General features: G+C 29.7%; 1 protein-coding gene across 3 annotated transcripts in view; it reads right to left on the bottom strand.

The window, feature by feature from the left end:
* Positions 1 to 23,279, bottom strand: part of LOC148301211 (uncharacterized) — a 188,214-nt gene that overhangs the window by 10,907 nt on the left and 154,028 nt on the right. Inside the window, exon 1 of one of the 3 annotated variants that reach the window (XM_088273543.1) lies at positions 19,489 to 19,530. The exons of the other annotated variants lie outside the window; for them this stretch is intronic. The gene's annotated coding sequence lies outside the window, so the exon portion shown is untranslated. Of the gene's footprint in view, positions 1 to 19,488; positions 19,531 to 23,279 lie in introns of those variants that run through there. 3 annotated transcript variants of the gene reach the window in all.

Here is a 23,279-nt window from a genome sequence, read left to right as displayed (position 1 = left end):
ACAAAGATGCGGAGCCGCTACGCTAAATTACTGTCCAACCGTTATCATAAATATTTATGTATGTAATATCTAGAACAGCTTGAATAATATATTTTAACCGTGACTTAAATAGTAATTGACAATAACAGTCAACTTTCGCCTCGACGAACTATGTAAATGCAGAGATATCACAGGATTGGGCTGGCTTTGAACAATTGATGTTATCATAAATTAATGACATGGGAAGTAAATCCATGCTTAAAATGTAAGCTTCCTTACCCGTAGTAATAAGTTCAATACCCAATGTAGATACCCAACTAGAAACGGAGACAGATTATAAATTAAAACTTGGTTTTGATTGAAAAAAAAACCTGTAAAGTCAATTCGCTTCATGCGAAATTTGCTGTTGCTAATTGTTGGGGAAAGAGGTCACACTTTTCAAGAGGTCAAATTCAAACTAACTAACCATCACGCCGCTTCCCCGTAGGTTTAGGCAGAGAGAATATAACGTCACACCACACTGTCTTTGCAAACTTTCTTCGCCTCTACCACTTTCATGTAACTCCTCTTACAAAACCGCCGATATTTCGACTCCCGACCTGACCACTTTATGTATTTGACAAACCTGATCATGCTAAGTTTTTCTCGGCCTTCCTCTGCTCCTTTTTCCAAATACATTCGCTTCATAAATTTGTCTCACTTATTTGTTCCACATGTCAAAACTATCTCAACAGACCTTTCTTAATTTTATCGATTATGCTTATCTCAGCCTTTATTTGCTATAACTGATTTTAGTGCACCGTTTACCCTGTTCCCAGCATTGACTCGCCTTTCAATATCTTTATCAATATTTCCATCCCTAGAAAACATACTTCCCAAAAATCCGAAGTCATCTACCTGTCAAATTCACAAAATCACTATTTGTTTTTAAGAGACGTTTACGTTTAACTTTTCAAGCGATAAGAAATTTTAATGTTAAGAATTAGAAAACAAATATGTTCCCCAACAACAACGAACCATGAAATAAAATTACTTTGAGGAAAAGTTAAATAAATATGTACGTGACAATCAACAAACTTGAAAATCAAGTACTATTTGGTTAAAACTTTGTTGTTTGAAGTAAATTTACTCACGAAGACAATTCAATTTCGGCTTCACAGCTTGATACCAACTTTAAATATATATAAATGGAGTTTAATAAATTGTGGTAAAAACCTGAGATACTTAGATAAATTATACACACAAATATAACGAATAAATAACATTTTAATATATTGTGGTTTAAAAAACATATTACTTCAGCAGTGTTTCGCTAATCCGATAGGTGCTGTATTTGAAAACCTTACGGTATCATGTGTCGTAATTGCATAAAGGCAATGTGATCACTCCTGCATTTGAGGTATTAGTCCAGGATATATTATATAATATAAATATTGGAGAGAAAATTCAGCATAACACGAAAACTAGAAAACATTATATGGCATTAAAACTTTATATAACATTTCTTGAATGTTTTCGCAGATACTTTGTGGCACATTTTACAAACTTTATAAAATGTCATTTGTCATTTGGAGTTGACGTATTCGCTACGTAATGCACAATTAAAACAACATTTAGGAGTTTTTTAAATCATATTTTTTAAATCGTATTTTCATATGGTGTATGGAGTGCGTGGAAGTTTTTGGCAAGGGAAGGGTAATTAACTAAAATTATTGAAATGTTTTAGAATTTAGTACATAAACCCTGATGATGACAAGGTTCTTGTCGAAACCGGTTGGATAAAGTTTACCAATAAAAAGTGGTTAAAACAAAGTTGTTTTATTTTATAAACTTTACATAGTATTTTAAACTTTCTTCGACATATCGGGTAGAATGTTGATAATTTTCCTAGTAAACATTCTCCTTTATCTGTTGATTACATACGACGTATAAAATTTGCTCTTCAAATAACTTAAAGAAAAAAACCGGTGCCATCGAATTGGACGATCTTTTGCAGGCTATATGCATTGTGGCAACGTGATTACATTATACTCACGTACCTATCCAAGCAGTTAGATATACGAAAAGCGATGCAGATATATATGTAGTATTACTATGGGATTGCAAAAAAGGTTCACAATGTAAATATATATTTAAGTATTAAGGCCAAATATTCGTGAGGTCGCAACTTAATTTTCTCGAAATCCAGGTAACATTTTACATAATTGTTTTTTTCTTCTTAAAACGCCGTTTTTGTACTGCTAAAATAAGTTTTTATTAAAAACAAATACATTTATGGTTTTGAAAAGAAAAGAGTTATTGAAAGGTAGGAAGTTTTTTTTGTATATATAAGTATACATTCTAAAAAACAATTTTTGGTCGATAAACATTCTTTATAAAAATCAGGCGTGAACAGACATGTGACCTCTCGGTGGTCTCCGGTGGAATGAATTCTGTGTTTGCGAATATCCCCTTAATATATTAATAAAAATTTTATGTTCTTCATTAATTGATTCGGCAGTCACTTTGTGGTAAAATCTATCCATTTTTATTTAATGTTTTACTTACACCGTATACGGTGTTTGAAAATGATGCGGAATGCATCGAAACACGTGTCACAGTAGATTTTAAGAAATAGTGGTATTTACTAAGTAAAACATTAATTAAAAATATATATTCTTCATAGGACGATGTTGATATTAAATGATGAAAGTCGCAATAAAGCTTAAGTGATTTAATATGAAAAACTACGACCCTGAATACCGCCAGATGCTTCACGGGCGATATATTGAAATAATTGATTTGAAAGAGGAGACGTGGGTAATGCCGTCAACAGGCCAAAAGAGTAAAACATTTTCATTTAAAATTAATTCAAGCCTGAATTGCCGTTGATTTAATGACGTATTTGATGTCTGATTCCGATGTGCACACTCCAGGATAATAATATCATAGACATCCTTCTACTCGAAGAGAAAAAAGGTTATTTCTTCACGTTTTATTATATTTATTAACTTCAAATATGAAAATTATACAATTTGAATGAACATTTGAGATTTTTTTTCTATCTTATACTATTTACAATAAGCGTTGAAGAAAGAGTATTTATACCTATTTTAGATTTTCTATGAAAATCAGTTACTTATCTATCAATTCTATAGTTAAAATCATGCATTCCTGAAAAATTACGTTTTTAGAAAAAGTCTGTTACGAAAGAAAATATGTTTTATAGAGTTGTTTATTAAAGTTGTTAATTACATAATATAAAAAAAATGAGGAAGAAAAAATAATTTGCCATATAAGATACGACAACAATTTTGTGCGAAAGCCGCTAACTTGTTTTTTTTTTGTTCGGGAATTGTACAGCTTTACATTTAAAAAAGTAAATAATAAAAAAATAGTTACATTACCAAAAACAGTTACATTAACAAAAGTAAAGCCAATTAAACAATTCAACAACTTTTGCATTTAATGCATGTTTAAATAAAGACATCTTTCATTGATGAAAAAATGTCATCTTTTTAGTAGAAAAAACAGCTCGAGTAGGATATCAAACCAATAATAAGTCCTAGGGACTTGTCGCTAGAGGTGGCAGCATTTACGATGTTAGTTAAGGTCGTAAAAACATATGAATCAAAATACCAAGCAAAATGCAGAGCACTTCAGAAGTGAAACGGAAGGTCTAGAATTGGGTTGCGAAGGAAGTTACAGTTCGTCTTTTCCTGCAAGTTTTCTACTATTCTCATCACAAAGGCGTAGATGTTCCCATAAATAGGCCACAGCTGACCTTATCCAACCCGATCTCCACAAAAAAGTTAGTAATACATAATAAAAAAAGCCTTTCACTGAATTTTTACATTTTCAAAAGAATTATGGTTAAAAGTCTTGTTCTATAAAAAATTGGCAGACACGTAAAGAGATAAATACATAATAAAAAAAGCCTTTCCCTCAATTTTTACATTTAAATTACATTAAAAAGAATTATGTTTTAGAGTATTGTTCTATAAAAAAATTAGCTGACACTTAATGAGCTCTACATACAAGTATTTAGCGATAAGTTAAATTTTTATCTAAAATAATTGTAGATTTCAAAAAGTGTTTTTTTTAGCAAATATATTCGTGACAGTCAGTACAGCACTTTGCATGCATCACGGGATATTTATTACACGCTTTTACCACATTTTAGTGGCTGTCGGTCAGAATTTTCCAATCCCTTGGTTTGAGAACTAACGAATCGTCTTCAAGACTAATATAAAAATGAGGAAGTCGCGATGTAATAAAGGTCGTTCCTAAGAAAACAAAGAAATTAAAAATGATTAAAACAGTTATGTCCCATCACAAGGTGATTGATGTTTTCCATCATTAAAAAAATGTTTAACAATAAAGTGTCCTCATTTCTTCAGCGCTCCCGCGAGCCTTTGCAAGACGCAATTGATTTAGTTATTTGCCATTAAGAACAGTAATTGAGCAAAACCGGAGATATGTACCCGTACATCTGTGGTGGCCGATATTCGAGTGCAAGGAGCGCGGGGTTCTGCAATATGGACTTTGCTAAGCACTTAGTGCTAAAAGACATACAGCTGGAATAAAACAAACACAATGGGGCCCCAGCACCATCCAAATTGAGGATATGTCTTTTGATTGACAGTTTTGATTGGGACATGATTGCCGAACATTAATTTATGTCGTCAATATTTTCGTCTTTAAAATTTACTTTCCATTACTATTCAAAATTGCAACATTATTCAATCAGAATTTGGTTAAAATCGCGTTCCTCACCAACACAATATTTTTTTTAATTTCTTTTATACAATACAACACCGATACACTTAATAATATTTAAATAAAAAAGAAGATTGTCGAGCTATTTATAATTTTTTGCCGAAAAAGACAAATTAATGAGATAAAATTTAGTTTATATATTCTGTTGATGAAAAAATCACAAATGTCAATCAATTTAATTACTTTAGACGATGAAAATGTCGCATCATTAAGGAAAATGGACAATGCTATTGATCGTACTGTGGGCACTTAAGAAAGTAAATGTGTACAATAAAGACAAGTGGAATTCCACAACAAGATAAGACTATGTATCGTTAATCAGTTAATTACATTTACGAGAAAAGCTGCGGAAAAAATATAAATGTACATGAAAGTGTTGTTCCATTTGGAGAGGCGCTTAACTTAAAAACAAAACACTTTTAGCTTTAATCACACTACCAAAAAAAATCTCTTTATGTTTTGCTTTAAACTTTTTTTTCATCTTATCTATCTGAATATCTGAAAATCGTAAGTACAAAAAATCTATTGTATATATATCGTCCTATTGGCTACTTGTTGTAGAATTCAAGGAATTGACAGCGAAATCGTTGCAGAGAAAACTTGTATCGCTTAGTGGTGTTCCGAGTGATACAAAAAGCATGATCGGTGGGAAATAAATTCACAAAGATAATCTAGTTTTACCTAATACATTTTTTTTAAATAAGAGAAATATTTGTGTTTTTATGATTTACAAAAATACTTCAATTTCATCCATTTCTATGAGCCTAAGCGACTCATTATTAGAAATAGGCATCGAATTGTGGTAGAGTGGGTTCGAACCAAGAAACTGACGCAAGAGTCCGCGACACTAACCACGGGACCGCAACCCCACTTTCTTTTCCAAATTTCTTTCCTGACCCTGATATGAACAATATACACAAAAATATTTCGAGGTTCTAACAGCCAAATTCTAAAAGTTTCAGAAGCGTACTTGTTATTTTAAACCTACTCCATGTTTTAAAAACCCATTCTCTTGAAAGTATCATCTTATATTCTGGGCTTAGAATTGTAAAACTTATCCTGTTAAATAATTCACAAATCCATAACGGGTTCTGTAATATCGAACATGAAAATAGTTAAGAGTTTAAAAGGTCAGAAACAATACTACCAACTTTGCAAATCCATAAAATTTGAGCTGTGTATTAAATTTAAAGTACTCGGGCGGTCGTGGTTGGGTTAGAAACGGTTTTCAAAGCGAGAGTGTATTTATTTTTAATTTGCCAAGAATGTACATAACTTACAATTTTTTCCAGTGTGGTACGATTTCAATTAAAAATAATGACCTAAATGAATTAAAAACCGTTAATAAAAAAAATAATAATCTCGGTTAAAATACATGCCTTCGGGTTAAATCCTTCCAATGTTCGGGAAAACGGGTTTCCTTATAAAAACTTTGGACTTACGCGAAAAAATACGTTATCGAAATTATGGACTGCGAAATATTTTACTTACATTTAAAGATTGATTATGGGTTCGATATTCGAATAAACATTTCTTTAAAGGGCGACAGAAAACAAGAAAATGTTAAAAATATCAATCAAGATTTAAAATAAATTATAAAAAAATGAAGTGACCACGTTAAATGATAAAAATCACATTTGAATGTTTTATGATATATATGAACGTTGTGAACTTAGGTTCGTTATATAATTATGACTGATTTTAAAGAAGGGAGTAAAGGCTATTATTTCGGATAATAGTTCATGTATTTCACGGTCGAGATAACACACTATGGCTTAGTGAAGCACTCCCTCGACCAGATATAAGAATAATCAGGTTCGAATCCTGAAACGAGCAGATTTTTTTCTTAAATTTTTGATACACTCAATTTATATTGACAGGCGCCGTGGCGTAGTTGGGTAGACGCTCGACTGCGAAACTGGCATCGCGGGTTCAATTCCCACTAATTGTAAAATGAATTAAAGAAAAAAAAAATCAATTGCCCTGGGTGTTTGTGATGTATTTTTCACATTTATCTTCCCTATCCTCACTATCCTACCTGCAGACAAGCATCTAAAATAGACGCTTATATATATATACATATATATATATATATATATATATATATATATATATATATATATATATATATATATATATATATATATATATACATATATATATATATATATACAGATATATATATACATATATATATATATATATATATATATATATATATATATATATATATATATATAATATACATATATATATATATATATATATATATATATATATATATATATATACACATATATATATATATACATATATATATATATATATATATACACATATATATATATATATATACATATATATATATATATATATATATATATATATATATATATATATATATATATATATATATATATATATATATATATATATATATATATATATATATATATATATATATATATATATATATATATATATATATATATATATATATATATATATATATATATACTTATATATATTTAAATTCGGCACGAAATCATTTTTGTTGTTGTGTTTTTGTGATAAAGAAATCAGAATTTGTGATTGAAAAATGTATATTTCATTCGTGTTATTTTATCGTAGTGGTGTATTTATTTGTATTTGAATCAGTTTTGGGTTAGAGTGTTTAATAAATACTAGTGCGTACAACTTTCATTCGATGTCCTATAAAAAGTAAATGTGGAATAAAGATCGCTATTTGTGTTTGACAGCAGATACTTGCTTACTGACCGTGTTTGCACAAAGACGCGTTTTTCTCTGAAACATTGATTAGTAATTAAATTACGGTTTAACCCATTTCACTTACAAATTCCTAGTAAGGCTAGTGATCCTATAGCCGACGTATTTAGATCTGAATCGATTTGAACATTACAATTATTATATTTATGCTCACTCAATGTTTTTAGACGGATACGTTTTTTACATCAGTCAATGCAAGGATCAATTGTTCAAATTGAATTTAACGAAAACCCTGGATCATCACTGTTAGGATTGGCAAACGTATTACCGAGCTACGCCTTTGAATGCCACGGACGAGGTTTAATTTAGCTTGGATGGCGTAATGCGTGGTGCAATAACGGCGGCATTTATGCAAGTGACACATCGCTCACTCCTTTCAAGAACGCCGTAAATCAAAAAGATTTTTTTTTCAGAAGGACGATTTTAAAGTTTAAAAATATAATACGATGTATTAAAAATAAATATCAAGCCACTTATTGAACTTTTTACTGTGCAACAGATCTTTTTAGGTACAACCTGAAGGTTTTTTCTCCATTTGAAAAATATTAAGTATATTTAAAAAATATATAAAACAATACCTTTTCTTCAAAATGCACAAACAACACTTTCTGCCCTGTAGCGGGTAAATATTAAGTTAAAAATATGTCTCTTTTGCTGGGATATAGTAAATTTTCTGGGCATTCCGAAAACATGCATAATTTAAAATTGTCGATTTTTATTTATGACGTTCTTGAAAGGAGTAAGCGACATGCGTGATCGAGTAAAGCTTTTTTAGTTCATACGAAGATGCCAAAGTAAGGCCCGTGGCGAGGGCGGTTGCGAAGAAATAGGCAATATTAAAAATACATGTCATAAAAACTTAAGTATTTGGTTACGTCATTTCTACACTTTTGTGCCCATACACCCTCTGCAATGTACACAAATCGTTTTTTCTTCACATTTAATTGAAGAATCATATCGCCGTTATTAAAACAAATAGTTAAAACAAATAAAGTGAAGTAAATTGAAGATCCGTCGACGAGCAGACTACGTTTAGAAAAAATACAGCACGAGGTTAAGCAAAACGAACCGTATATTAGATACATAATAAAATAAAACAAAGCTCATTTTCGTAAGACAAGATGGATTTATCGTAAAGCGTAGGGCCGTTCGTACAAGAGAGAAGATGGCTATATTCTGGATCAAACTACAAAACAAAAATATATTTGATAGTATATTTTTATCTGAAAAATATATATGAAATAATATTCCAAATTCGATATGAACTTAGATTTGTATAACCACTATTTTCTTCGGGTGAGATATTTGATTTCATTAATTAATTCTGCAGTCACTTCGAGGTACTATATGTCCAAGTTTTACTTGGTAAATAACACTATTTTACAAGACAAAACTTAAGATGGAGGGATATATAATTTTAATTCCCGTTATTAATTTCATATGTCTAATTTTCGATCATCACTGCAGTGACCATACCTTAAATAATTCGTTAGTGGAGAAACACAGATTTGTGAACAAGTATTTGGACACACAAATGGGAATAAAATAACTGTCAAAAGTATAAGCTGAAAAAAAAATCAGATTTCCCAGTATGTAAAATAACCTGGGTTCGGATCTTGCTTACAAATAAAAGGGTCTCTGTCAAATAAAAACTTTCTATATCCGATTGTGGAAGGCTGCTGTGAACTCAATCGTGGGACATCATTAGATTGATCATATATGTATGACTTCCAAACATTTGAGTAGCGTAGTTGTCAATCATGGGTAGAATGGTGAATGTTACACGTGTGTAAAGCGATCACTTAATCAGCCTATGACAGCCTAGACTTCCATGTTCTTCTTCATCTAGTTGAGATGTCAAAAAAAATCATATCTAAATATCATTATCATTAGTTGAAACGGAATTATACAACGAATTTCTCATCTACCTAAGCTAGCTAAGTAAACTCCGCCCAAAATCATCAAAATCGTGATCTGTACGAACAAAATCTGTTGAGTAGATCGTGTCTCCCTGATTGGATAAAGAGAAAATATTAGATAGTTAAGGTGAGGATGTTAAAATGGCGAAAATAATAATCTACTGAATCCAATAATTTTAAAATTGATGCCGAAATAAAATAACCGTAAATAGTAAAGTACATTCCAAAAACAGTAAACTGGGCTCAAAACTGTCTCTAAATAACTTAATTTAATCAAGATACTTAATTTACGTTTTAATTTTTTTAATGGTTTTTCAAGAAAACTCAGTAAATTATTGACTGGATCATTTTAATTTTACACCGAGACACTCAAACATTCAACTTATTATTCCTACTTTTGTAAAAAAGAACAGGTAAAATTATTTTTAGAACACTTTGGAATAAGACAAAGGACTCGAGGAATATTCGACAAACAAATCTATATACATTTGTGGGGTTTTATAGAATGAAGAATTGCAATAATTTTTAACAATACTGTAACTGAAATAAATCCGTTAGATGTATAAAATTAAGAAAAATTAATCTTTATGTCAATAATGTATGATTTTTAAGCTTTCATTATAATATCCAAGTTGTAAATATGCAATCAAGAGGGGAATACTACAAAAAGCATGTCAGTTTTGCTGGAATTTATAATTGTAAAGCTTTATTTAAATATCAATAAACAATTAAAGATAACGAAAAAATTGAGGATGATAATAATATTGGTTAGAGAAAACAAATAAAACCAGCTCATTTTAAATTTAAGTTTTACTTAGTAAATATCACTTTTTTTTAAACCTATTGTGACACGTGTTTCGATGCATTCCGCATCATTTTCAAAGACCGTATGATTTTAAGAAATAGTGGTATTGACTATGTAAAACTTAAATTGAAAATGGGTAGATTTTACTACAATTGGCTGCAGAATCAATTAATGAAATAAAACCGACCCGTTAATTTATTTCTTTATTATTAAAGTTCAATAGTTAAAAAATAATTTTACCCTCATGCTGAGAAGAATATCGAGTGTGTTGTGTGATTTAGTTTAAGGTTTGCCAATGTTAGTAATAAGTATCGGATAAGATCGCGTGGCAATAAATCAGATGGAATGGATGAGTCCGTTATTTGGCTGTGAGAATAATGTATTGAAATGCACTGCGCGATTCTGAACCTTTGGATCACAAAAGCACATTAAATTTTCTCAATAGCCGATGTTACTCGTAGATTGTTTCTCAGGACGAACGAAAAGCAAACGGTTGTAATAACTAACTAACTAACCATCACGCTGCTTCCCCGATGGGGTAGGCAGAGATAATAGAATGCCAGACTACTCTGTCTTTGCAAACATTCTTCGCCTCTTCCATATTCATGCATGTCCTCATACATACCCGCCGATTATTTCGATTTCTGACCTGACCTTATTTTTTATAAAATGAAATAACTTTGTTATAACCACTTTTAAAGTTAAAATAAGAACCTTGTCATCATCAGGTTTATAATAATTAAAAAATATGGAAAACATTAAAATACTCTCACCAAAAAACTTCCACACACAAAATCTGGACATTTTGTATTTCTTCGGGACACCAATAAATGTCCTGGCGTATATGAACGAATGGCAACCATGTCAATCGCACTAACGACTATGTTGTGGAGACTGGCATTTTAAAAGTATTTACGCTATGTAAAAGTATTTTTTATATGTTTATTATTTTTACTTAATTGACAACGTAGATTAAAACCACCTTTGTTTTAGACGTTCAGACGTTAGACGTTAGAAAATTCAAATACAACGTGTATATATATATTTTTAACCTAACAATGTTATATTTACTTGTTTAAATTTTTGTTTCATTTTCTTGAATGAAGTTCATAATCGGTTTTTACAATATATCTACAGTGTACAGGTAGAATGGAGCGTAACTTAATATTCTAGAGAATATCAAATGAACGTTTTTTTTAAATATTTTATTTTGGGTAATTACAGCCTGAGGCGATTGATACGAGAAAATAAAGACAAAACAAGAAAATGATACTGTTTAAAGTGATTATAAGAGTATCAATGTACGACGGATCTCAAATGTTTACGTGCCTAATTAAATGCGTCTTTATTTGTTATTTCGAAGAAAATTGATTTATTTTAGATAACAACATATTTGACGTAGGTGTATAAATCGGGAAAAAAAACTTTAATAAATATTTTAATTTGTTTTCAATTTACAGTATATTCTTTAACTATCCCTTTATTGCACTAAATGGTGCATTGGGCGCTGCATAACATCGATGCAGTGTTATCTTACGTGAAGAGAAGGAAATCAGTACTGAATTTTAAATACTAGTACACAGTACACGGTTTTAAATATTAAAGTGAAAAATCACCTTATTCGATACTAAATTATTTTGACTCCCCTAGAAAACGAACCCGGGACCTCCAGCACGGAAGTTAAACGCGTTAACCACTACACTACGAAGGCAAATTCGTATATTATTGAAGTACGAACGGCGATGGAATACCGAGTTATTACTTAAATATTTAAATTACATACTGTCATAACAGTACTTTAGTTTTGTGCTGACATTTCTTGCATTTTATATAATAAAATAAAAACTAAAAAAGTTGTTATTTTATTGTATGTAAATTGTTGTGTTATTTCTGTTACATTTATATATTTTGTTTATACAAAGTTCACTCTAAATGGTACCGGTTCTTTACTCATTTTATAATTTGTCGTCAACCACCCCGACTATTTAAAAAATAATATTGTGTAGTTCAGGTAATGTTAATAAATTAAAATTAAAATAAATCTAAAAGAAATGCGGTATTTTTATAATATTGTATTTAAAGGGTCCGCCAAATAACATTTTTTTTTTGAAAATGGGGCGCAAAACATCGAGTGTAGCTTCGGCTGTGTGGCACGTAGCGCCGTCCTGTTGAAACCAAATGTTGCCAATATCCTCCTCTTCAATTTTTGTGAACAAAAATCCGTTCAACATGGCCCGATAACGATCGCCATTGACTAACGGCCACTCCTTGCTCATTTTCAAAGAAAAATGGCCCAATTATGCCTCTGGACCAAAATCCGCACCAAACAGTGACTCGTTTTGGGTGTACCGGCTTTTCAATGTATGCGTGCGGGTTTTTTGTGCCCCAAATACGACAATTTTGCTTGTTTACATACCCGCCAAGATCAAAATGAGCTTCATCCGAAAAGATGATTTTTTTGGCAAAATCGGCATCTTCTGTAAGTCGAATGTCGCAATATTTCCCAGCGTTGTTCAAGCGTATACACAACCATATTCGCTCAGCGGAAGGATAAAACTAATTATCTGTCAAATCAGACATGAGCTAAGTGTTACCATTCACGAAATAAGCACTAGTTGAAAAAAAAAACTTTAGATGGCGGACCCTATATATGCTGCCCTAAGCTGAGCCTAAATGGAATGTTGGAATACATTTTAGAAGTTTATCTAATGATAAAATTGGTCATTTTTTACCTATGAGAAGTACTATTATACACAAAAGTAGAAGTAAATCATTAATCAAAATATAATACGGTCATAAGAGTTTAGAAATATGTCAAAAACTATTTTTTGATGTATTGTTTTTAAAAGATTATTTTTAAACAAATCTTATTCAAGTTAAGTTGAGTAAGGAAAAATAAATATGTGTATGAAAAGCAGACCATGTCCGAATCACATCATGTATACACGTTTAACTGGGCAAACTAGTGTTTATACACACTGCACAATGGATTAGGATTTGTCAGCACTGGGCATACAACACAGCACAGAGTGCTCACTATCCACTGGTCGGTGACAACGGCCGGGAAATTTCAAAGTAAAGCTACAACTGTGATAACATGTCAAGCTCTCACACTACTGGAGCTTCTGTATACACTGAAATGTAAAAATAAATTGGATAAACAATCTTTCACAAACGAATAAAAACAACCAAACTAAAAATATTGAAATGTCGCATCAAATCTCAGAAAATAAGATTTTTTGAGCTTTATAAAATAAAACTACTTTGTTTTTATCCACTTTTTTATTAGTACTTTTCTCCAGCCGGTTTTGACAAGAACCTCGTCATCATCGGTGTTAAAAAGTACCAATAAAAGTGGTTAAAAACAAAGAACAGTTGTTTTATAAAGTTTATAAAATGTGCCACAAAGTATCTACGAAAAACATGCAAGAAAATATTTTTTGAGGTTACATTTGATTAATCCTATTGTTGAATTGCAGCGTGGACTAAAATATGTGTGCGTTTATCATATTTCGTATAAACCAGTTCTTACTTTACTTTAATACTATGTCAAAATAGAGGGTATTATTTACTATTGGACTTACACTTTACATTCAAACTTGCATTTACAAAAAATATTTTCATTTTAGTGTTAGTATGACGTCATATTTACCATCGATACACCGATACCACAGTTCAAATAAAATAATGGTTTGAGAGAATTTTGCAAAGTGCTTGGTAATATTTTACGAGAAAATGAACGAAAAAATTAATTAATCGATTCCCCGAATGATAACAACGCTAATGTTTTATTATATTGTACTTCAGGTCTAGGTGTTTGTTTAATTTTGAACTATCATAACACTATTTCTTAGTCAAACAAAAAAGCTCTATCAAGTTGGGTTGAATAAAGTGGGCCAAAAGGCCCGGCGTATTATACATAAAGAAATGCGTGTTACTTAATTTAAAGTTTTAGAGTGGAAGTATAAATTTTATTTTTTATTTTTCATCAATTTCATACAGTTATTTTTTTACAATTTAATACAATTTCTTCACATTTTTACTTTATACATTCTTATAATTTTAGTTGCGCTGTGCCTCTCCAAAAAAGAGATTGAGCTCTTGTGCTTGGAGAGGGACTTTCTTCTTCTTTTTTTTATATTACGTGGTTTTACTTACGTACTAGTTTTAATATTAGGTCCTGAACTTCTTGCACCAGTCCAGGGTGATATTGAATAAATATGAGAATTATAATCAGTTGTATTTATTTTGACTGGGAATCAAACCAGAGTCCTCCAGCACGGTAGCCAAATGCGTTTTCCACTACACTACGGAGGCGGACGAAAATATATGCAGATAGTGGAACAAATAAATTATGGAAAATGGCGGATTCTTACAATCGGCTAGCTAGAAAATTATAATATCATAGTGAAACGACTTACTATGGCAAAGACAAATACAATCTCCGTTGAGATGTCAAATAGATGATACATTTTATATTCATCGGCAGGATTATCGGCGGATAAAATGTATACCAGGAATAAATAATATCCTGAAGGAGATAGGAAGGAGATTAAACGCCCGTTTATGAAGATGCCAAATAACTTAACTCTTTCCACTTTTAAACGGAGATGAACGAATCCTTTTACGAAGGAAGCTGATTTTCTCATTAAAAATCAATCCGTAAAAACAATATAAAAACCAATACGAAACAACGTATCTCCAGATATTTACTTTACCAATAATTTACAATCAAAGAAAACAGAACGTCATAAATATTAATTTTTGACTTAGCATAAATATCGCATTATAAATAGAAAAATAGACGATTACATATCGGGCAATTTTAGCAAAATTAATAGTGTTAGTTAAAAGAAATACTATAATACGACAATTAATCTAAAAAGTAAATGAGCATTACGGGCATGTTAAACAAAAAAGTGAGAAAATAACGGAAAATTAAACTTACAAAAAAATGTGGTTGAAAGTAGGTGCCGAAGAATACTTGAAGTTTATAACTTTATAGCTACATGTTTGTATCGTATGATAAACTAAATTAGTAAAAATCTGTCTTATCCAGTTGTGAGAAATATTAGGTGGAATATTTTTTTACTTTTATTTACCTTTGTTATCTGAAAATAATACGTTTTGAATTTTTGGTATTTATTTTTATCGAACAAATTTTTAAATGATTAATAATAATAAAACCCTTATCCGCACCCAAATGGTGCATAGGGCACTGCGTCATATAGCGCAGTGTTATCTTGATCGTTTTTTTTACACATGAAGGAAAGGTGATCAGCCCTCCGCTTCAGGTACCAGTCCAGGGTAATATGGAATAAATATTACAGTGGAAAATCACTTATATTTATTTGAACCCCCCTGGGAATCGAACCCGGGACCTACAGAACGGTAGCCGAGCGTGCTGACCATTACACTACGGAGGCGGACAAAATGGTAAAATGATTAATTAATTTTAAGTATAGGAATATATTTATTAAATCAAAAGTACAAAAAAAATTGTCAGTCACAATTCACGATCTTCTGATAATCATTTATGTATGTTTAATTAATATGGAAATATTAAAGCATTACATAATCACGAAAAAAAAAATAGATATCCAATGTTCACATAAGAGTGATAAACATACACGCGAATGTTTGAAAGTAAAAACTAACTTAAAGACCCCAAAATATAATACTAGTGCAGCTCAAAACCACTATTCTTTTATAGGAATAAAACATTTTAATAAACTACCTGCAAGAATGAAAAATATAATCAATTTAAAATCTTTCAAAAATGATTTACAAAAACATATAAGGCAAACTACCGTTTGATTACCATTTATTATTTCTTATTTTTACTTCTTATTTATATGTACAAACCCTGTAAGCGAACTCCCTCTCTAAACACGAGCAATCTGCTCTCTTAGTGAGGTAGCACGTAAAAAAAAAAAATATATATATATATATATATATATATATATATATATATATATATATATATATATATATATATATATATATATATATATATATATATATATATATATATATATATATATATATATGTAACTATGTTGATTATTTTGCCATACAATGTATGTATCTTTGATTAAAAAATTATAAATTAAAAAAAAATTAAAAAAAGTTCTTTTACACCGATGAATTTGGTTGTAAACATCTGGTATTCTTCATTTTTATCCAAAAATAATTCATGGATGTGAAATATCGTGAATATGTGAAGATAAAATGGCGCGTAATGTGATTTATTAATACATTGGTGTAGTTTCTATTGTTATGGTAATTTATCTTTAGTACGTACGCATGCGTAAAAAAATCAAATGATAAAAGAAGGAGATTTTGGAGGAAAAACGAAAATTAAATGATACTGGAAACGGTTAAAAATTTATCAAATTTTCCTGCGCATTTATCCGCTGCGAAATTGAGAATTCAATTGAATTTCAGATTCTTATACGTGTTATATAACTGAAATTAAGGCAGTTCTATGACTGAAATGGATGAAATATTTACATTATATAATATTGTACATACTATGTCTCCATAGCGTGGTGGTTCGTGTATGTGTGTAAATATGTTAAGTTATTGTATTGAATATTAATATTTTCCAACCAAGACTAATGGCATACATGGCATATAATAAAATTCGAAGGGAACATTGATTAATTATTTTTCGACACGATTCATTTAACTTCAAACTATTTCTAGCATTTGAAACTGTTTGAAACGATACGATGCACAAAACCGCATCCGAGAAGGAAACTGCTTTAGACTACAAATCAAGCGTAAATGTTAATTTGAGAAGAACAGATGCGATGGCAGCTTATACAAGAAAAATATTGTATATCGGTTTTTTTATATTCAAAAAAATAACCTCAGGGGTCATTGATAAAACACTGCTTTATGCAAACGGGTCAGTATAGCATACAATAGTTGTCATTACAAAATTTACTGTGAACTTAGTCGACTCTATAATGGAGTCCGAAGTTGGACGATGAATATAGAAATGCACACTTCAAATCTTTATATCTTGCCATCAACTTTATTAACATGATGAGCATACATAGTTTGTTTTAAGGCCCAGTATTCGATAAGTCGCAACTTAATTTTCTTAAAACCCATGTAATATTTTAGGTAGTTGATTTTTTCTTAAAACACCGTTTTTGTAATGTATTGCAAATATAAGTTTTTCATTAAAAAATATATGGTTTTGAAAAAAAAGAGTTTATAAGAAAGGTAAGGAGTTAAAAAATATATAAAAATATTTTAGCTTAATATATTCTCAAAAAAAAATCCGATATACATTACTTAAAAAATCGGGGTTGGAAAGACGTGTCACCTCTTTAGCAGTTGGCACAGTTTTTACACAGTTCGAAGAGTTGAGAGTAATATACGAACGGTTTAAAGAAATCATTTCTTTAAGTTTACGTGCTCTAATGGTTCTATTATATTATATTTAATTATTTTAGTGTACAAAGTAAAATATACAAATATAAAATACATTTCTTTCAAATTTGTATAGTTTAATGTATGTTTGCCCGGTATCAAAATTTGTTAGTAATGTAAATACAACGATACGCGTTTGGATATTGATATGCCACTATGATTATATTCCTATAAGGTCATTGTTGATACAAAATGTAGGGATGGTCTAACCGCAAGGAAGGCCACACGTCCGTGCAAGAGCCTTTCTGCATTCTTAATAGTGTTGTGCGTTGTCCAATATTCAGCCAACACCTTCAAATATAAAAATTACAATGGGCATATCAGTTATACGCATTGAGAATGTGCTACGCAGTCTACATACGCCGGGTTAATTGTGCTCAATTTCGAATTTCAAGACGACGCAAAAATTTCACCAGCAACTTATTTTAAATAGACAATGAAGCCTATCTAAAGGGAAACACATTTTCAATAAACGATAGCAAATGTTATCTTATTTGTATTCAATTTATTGTTTAATCCATATTTAATGAATCGGAAAATTGAGAAACAATCCGAACTATGGAAGTACAAATTTACGGAAGTTAACAAAAAGATACCGGAAAAAAGTTATAATTTGTTCACTTTAATTCATCATGTTCCGATACATATTTGATATAAATAAAATTGTAAATTTTCAATTGTTTAAAATCTTAAATCTCCTGTGTTATTCACTGATTGCTTTGAAATTTAGACACTACGTTGCATTCAAATAAGAGGGTGTTTTTACAGGCATGAATTTTCTGAAAAACAGCTTTTTTACCACAATAGCAGCGCCGTTTTTCAAAAACTAAGCAATACACGCATTAACATTAATATTGCTCATGGCGGATAGTATACTTCGTGACAGCTGCTTTTATATCCATAAAAATATTGTATACTCACAAACATATTAGAAGTGTGTGGTTTCTGTTTTCATTATTTTATTTTTAGCTGAGCCATAACAACGCGTGGCTGGGTACAGCTTGTGCGATAAAAAATAATGTTTTAAGTAAAAAAAAAATGCATTGCGTTGATGCATTATTTTTTTGCAATTTCCAGTATTTTTTAAATTTAAAAATTGCGAATGCTTCCCGGTCTTTTTTTACACTTTTACAAACAGGGTAATTCTAGAATATTTTTTTTCAAGATCGTTATTGTTAGTAACTTAATTATGAAAGTTAAGGTGAAAAAAGTACTAAAACTTTTGTGAGAGCTCATTTATAGTGTACGAGATATAATATCTATGGACTTTTCAGCGGGTTCAAAATGTCTTGTTTACGCTTATAATCTTTATTAAATCCTTGCTAATTATAAGTTTTACAAAAAAAGTTATCACGTGTGTGGAATGATAGTACTATCGTCATAGACACAATTTAGTTGGTCGAGTTTAATGTTTCTGAATCAAAGTGGTTTGAACGAGAAACGCTGAAATAAATTAAAGCTTTATTTAAGTGTTTTAGCGAACATAAATACTTCGATACTAAAATACTACAATCAAATTATATATAAACACACATGTGGTATGACGGCGTTATCTAGAATGAGTTTTATTGTTATTGATAGTTATTGTAATGTTTGGTTACATTTGAAAACAGTTGAATTTGTCGATCTTCTTCATAAGATAAGATTGTGAATGAAGTAAAAATGCATTATTATTGCAGTAAAAATGCTTAATAACACTCACAGAAACACATATTTGAACGGATCTTGTTAGATCGCAATATATAACTGGATTGATTTGAAACAAAATGTTCAATAAATTTTATTTTTATTTACCTTCACGTATGTAGAATTCTATCGTACGATCAGATCAGTAATCTATAGTAATAAAATAAAAATCAGTCGAGAGAAAATAAGTTATGAGTTTATGGTGATTTTGTAACTAATAATAATAACTATTTAGAAATGGTTGTATTATATCGTAAGTTGAAATAAGATTTTTTTTGTAAAAAAACTAATGTTTGTACATTTCCTAAAGTAATGTTATTACTTTTCATGATGAATGTGAATTTAAGCTCCCAAAAACCATAAAATATGATTATGAAGTTTCTTTATGTAAATATCTTCAATCTTGTCGCTTTACAGAAAGCTGTGGAAATTTATCATTTACTTATAAAGCACACATTTTTTATTAAATTTAATCCAGCATGAGTTACGATAGAACTTACTTAAAAAATTACGAAATAACTTTTATTCCGCTTTATCTTTATAAAAAAGCTATTGATAATAATCTATGATGAAAAATATATCTAATCACTGAAACTTAGTGTGCTTTAAAACATAATTATTATATTGGTATAAAGTAAATATTCCATTTGCATTTTTCCACTAATTCTTGGTATGTTTTATTATCTTTACTATGTACCCTACTATTTTTCCATTTAAGTATTACCATTTTTTAATAAATGATACATTTTATAGAAACTACGTTAAAACTATTATACTTACTAAAGTTTCACTACATATTTTAAAAATATGTTTATATAATTTTTGAAAATTTACTGCCGTCCTGAATAAATTGCACAACATTTAATTTTGTAAATTAAACGAGACTGAATAACAAAATATCGGTCATGGAAGCTAGCAATTACATATAACGGGAGTATACGTTATTTATTAAATGCATCTTTCCAATTTTTCATTACTTTAAATTCAATATTCTTATAAAACTTTTAAAAAATGGTAGCTATAAACGTATTGTATAAGGTAGCAAAAATGTTAAATATTCAAAACATTTGGATATATTTAAAAAAAACACTAATATATATATATATATATATATATATATATATATATATATATATATATATATATATATATATATAAATATATATATATATATATAAATATATATATATATACATATATATATTTATATATATATATATATATATATATATATATATATATATATATATATATATATATATATATATATATATATATATATATATATATATATATATATATATATATATATATATATATATATATATATATATATATATATATATATATACATATATATATATGTCACAATATTAAGGTTTAGTGTTGTTTTTCTCTGATCATTATATTGATGATAAAATTTCACGTATAATTTATTGAGTTAATGAAAAAGAGTTTTTTCTCAAGAAAAAACAACTCGCAATGTGTATGTAGTAGACTTTTCTAAGTAGAGTCAGCAGGTAGGAGGGAAAGATAAATGAAAAACATTTAAAAAAACAAAATTGTAATTTGTAATTGACGGAAATCGAACTAGCGACGTCATTTTGGCGGTAGTGTTCAACCTACGCCTCGGCATCTGTCAATATTGAAGTATTTACTAGATATGTATTATACGTATGCCTTTGAAAAATAGCCTCCTTAGAACGGATATAATGTTAGTATTAATTACAAAACCACGAATATGCCAAGAATAATTAAATTGCTATATAAATCTGGCAGACCAAATATTGAGAAGCCATAATAAATTTTACGATCGTGTGGGAAGCTGATCTCTTGAACGAGAGATCAATTTAAGTAACTTGACTAGAAATTTCCAAATTCACATGAACTTGAATCCAAATTCATCTCCATTTTTGTTTATTACAACCACCATCATATTCAACTTTTAATATTGACTTTACAAATAATGAGTTCATGTATATACTAGGGAATGTCGACTTATGATATATCGTATCGTCAAAGTTACGTGGTTAAGAGATTTTTGTTATTTTACGCCATAAGTAGATTTTTAAAATTTGAATTCCTAAACAACACCAAATGTGAAAAAAACGTCGACATCATTGCAAAACGGTAGACACAATACTTTATATTTGTAAAATTTTAATATTTTTTTATCAAAACAATCTAAGTTTGTAGAGATGACATAATGACTCAATGTAGAGCTGTTATTTTTAATGTCAATAAAGTTTGCATGTATCTCGAAAACCATGTGACTTCTACAATGTTCGTGCTTTGATATTATGACCAGTTATTATCAGTTCCACGATTATATATGGTTTATGAGACACCCTGTATGCATAAGATTTGGGTTTATTGTACGAAAGATGGCTGTCTGATATTATATTGAAGAATCTGTGCTGTGGGAAATATAACCAAAATCTAGTAAACTAAAAGACAATAACATCTTCGTTAGATCACGGAGAAAGATAAAATAGCTGGGTCTTATTTGGCAGTTGATCCAAAATGACCTAATAATTAATATTGCAAGGCACGTTATGTTTGCGGTGAGATATAATATGATATAATATTATTTAAATTAGTATAATTAGGTTTTGTAAGTATTATTTTTTATAGTTTTATTTCTCGATCAACAATATTTTCCTTTCATTGTTATTGGGTAAAAAATTAATTTCCCTCTTTAATTTAATCTAAATTTTGAAGTAGGTGAACCCGGCCTCGCTTTTTATGCAGACCAGTTAAATAAAAAAATAGAAAGCACACACATTTATAAAGCACTAATGTGTTTTATAAATGCTTGTAAAGAAATGAAAAATTCAAAATCTATGAAACAACAATGCAATAAAAAATCATTGAAAATGCTATGTGACAGCAACTGTCAGAGCTATGTTTAGTATTGCGCGTGTTGGTGTTACGTTAAACATATTGCCAATGTGGTCGATGTTTTTTATTAAAAACAAATTTTAACCTGTCACAGCTTAACTTTTTAAGCAATCGGTGAAAAACTTTAGGTGATCTAAAATTTTTAACATATAAGCATTTATACTTTTTTATATATAAATAATTGTAATATTTAGCAATTTAAGTGTACTTGGACATATATAGCATTGAAATAGGGTGGAAACATGTAAAATTTTGACTTCAATTTGTGAGTTAGTTAATATAGCTTCTTAGCAATAAGGTAATCGTAAGAAATATTTCGTAAATATAAAAAAAAAACAGTATAATAATATTTACACTAAAAGAAAATTCCTAGTAGCCAAAACCTACTATAGATAACGCGGCACCCGTGAAAGCTTACAGACCTTTCTTAAATGAGGATCGGTGTATTATTCAACGCGCTTTTATATATTTTTATTGCGCTCTTGTTATCAAAAAGGTTTCCGGTTCTTGGTCAGAGGTCTAGAGGGTCTAGCGTTAGGCGATATGACTACATTTCGTTAGTAGCACTGTCGACTAACGGACTATTGTATAGAAAACCGTGCGAGCTTTGAGGATATCTTCCTTTCCGGAGTTGGTACGTAACGTTTGGTATCATAATCCGGAAGACCGCACTTTATTCACTCGATGGATGTATTTTTTTTCTAAAAAGATCTTAAAAAAGGAAGTTTGTTTTAACGTTTATATCTAGGTACTATAAAGCAGCTAAATATTCCATTGTATTCAAACACACACATTTGGGACATAAAATAATATTTGTAGACATATTATACATATTTTCATTTCTTTAAAACTTTTATAAATTACAATTTTTTTAATTGTAAGGAATGTAGGTATGTTGCTGACAGTGATGACAACGACTTCCCCTAACCGTGTGAATACCCACGGAGTCTGGCAAGCGGTCATTCTAGATCAGTCTCTCCTAAAATGCAGTCCACTCA

The sequence above is a fragment of the Brachycentrus maculatus genome, unplaced genomic scaffold (genome assembly GCF_059751285.1).
Source record: "Brachycentrus maculatus isolate JH-2025_06_01 unplaced genomic scaffold, ASM5975128v1 h1tg000589l, whole genome shotgun sequence".
Lineage (NCBI taxonomy): Eukaryota > Metazoa > Arthropoda > Insecta > Trichoptera > Brachycentridae > Brachycentrus > Brachycentrus maculatus.
The sequence above is the reverse complement of the archived record's forward strand: the minus strand, read 5'-3'. Positions and strand labels throughout refer to the sequence as shown.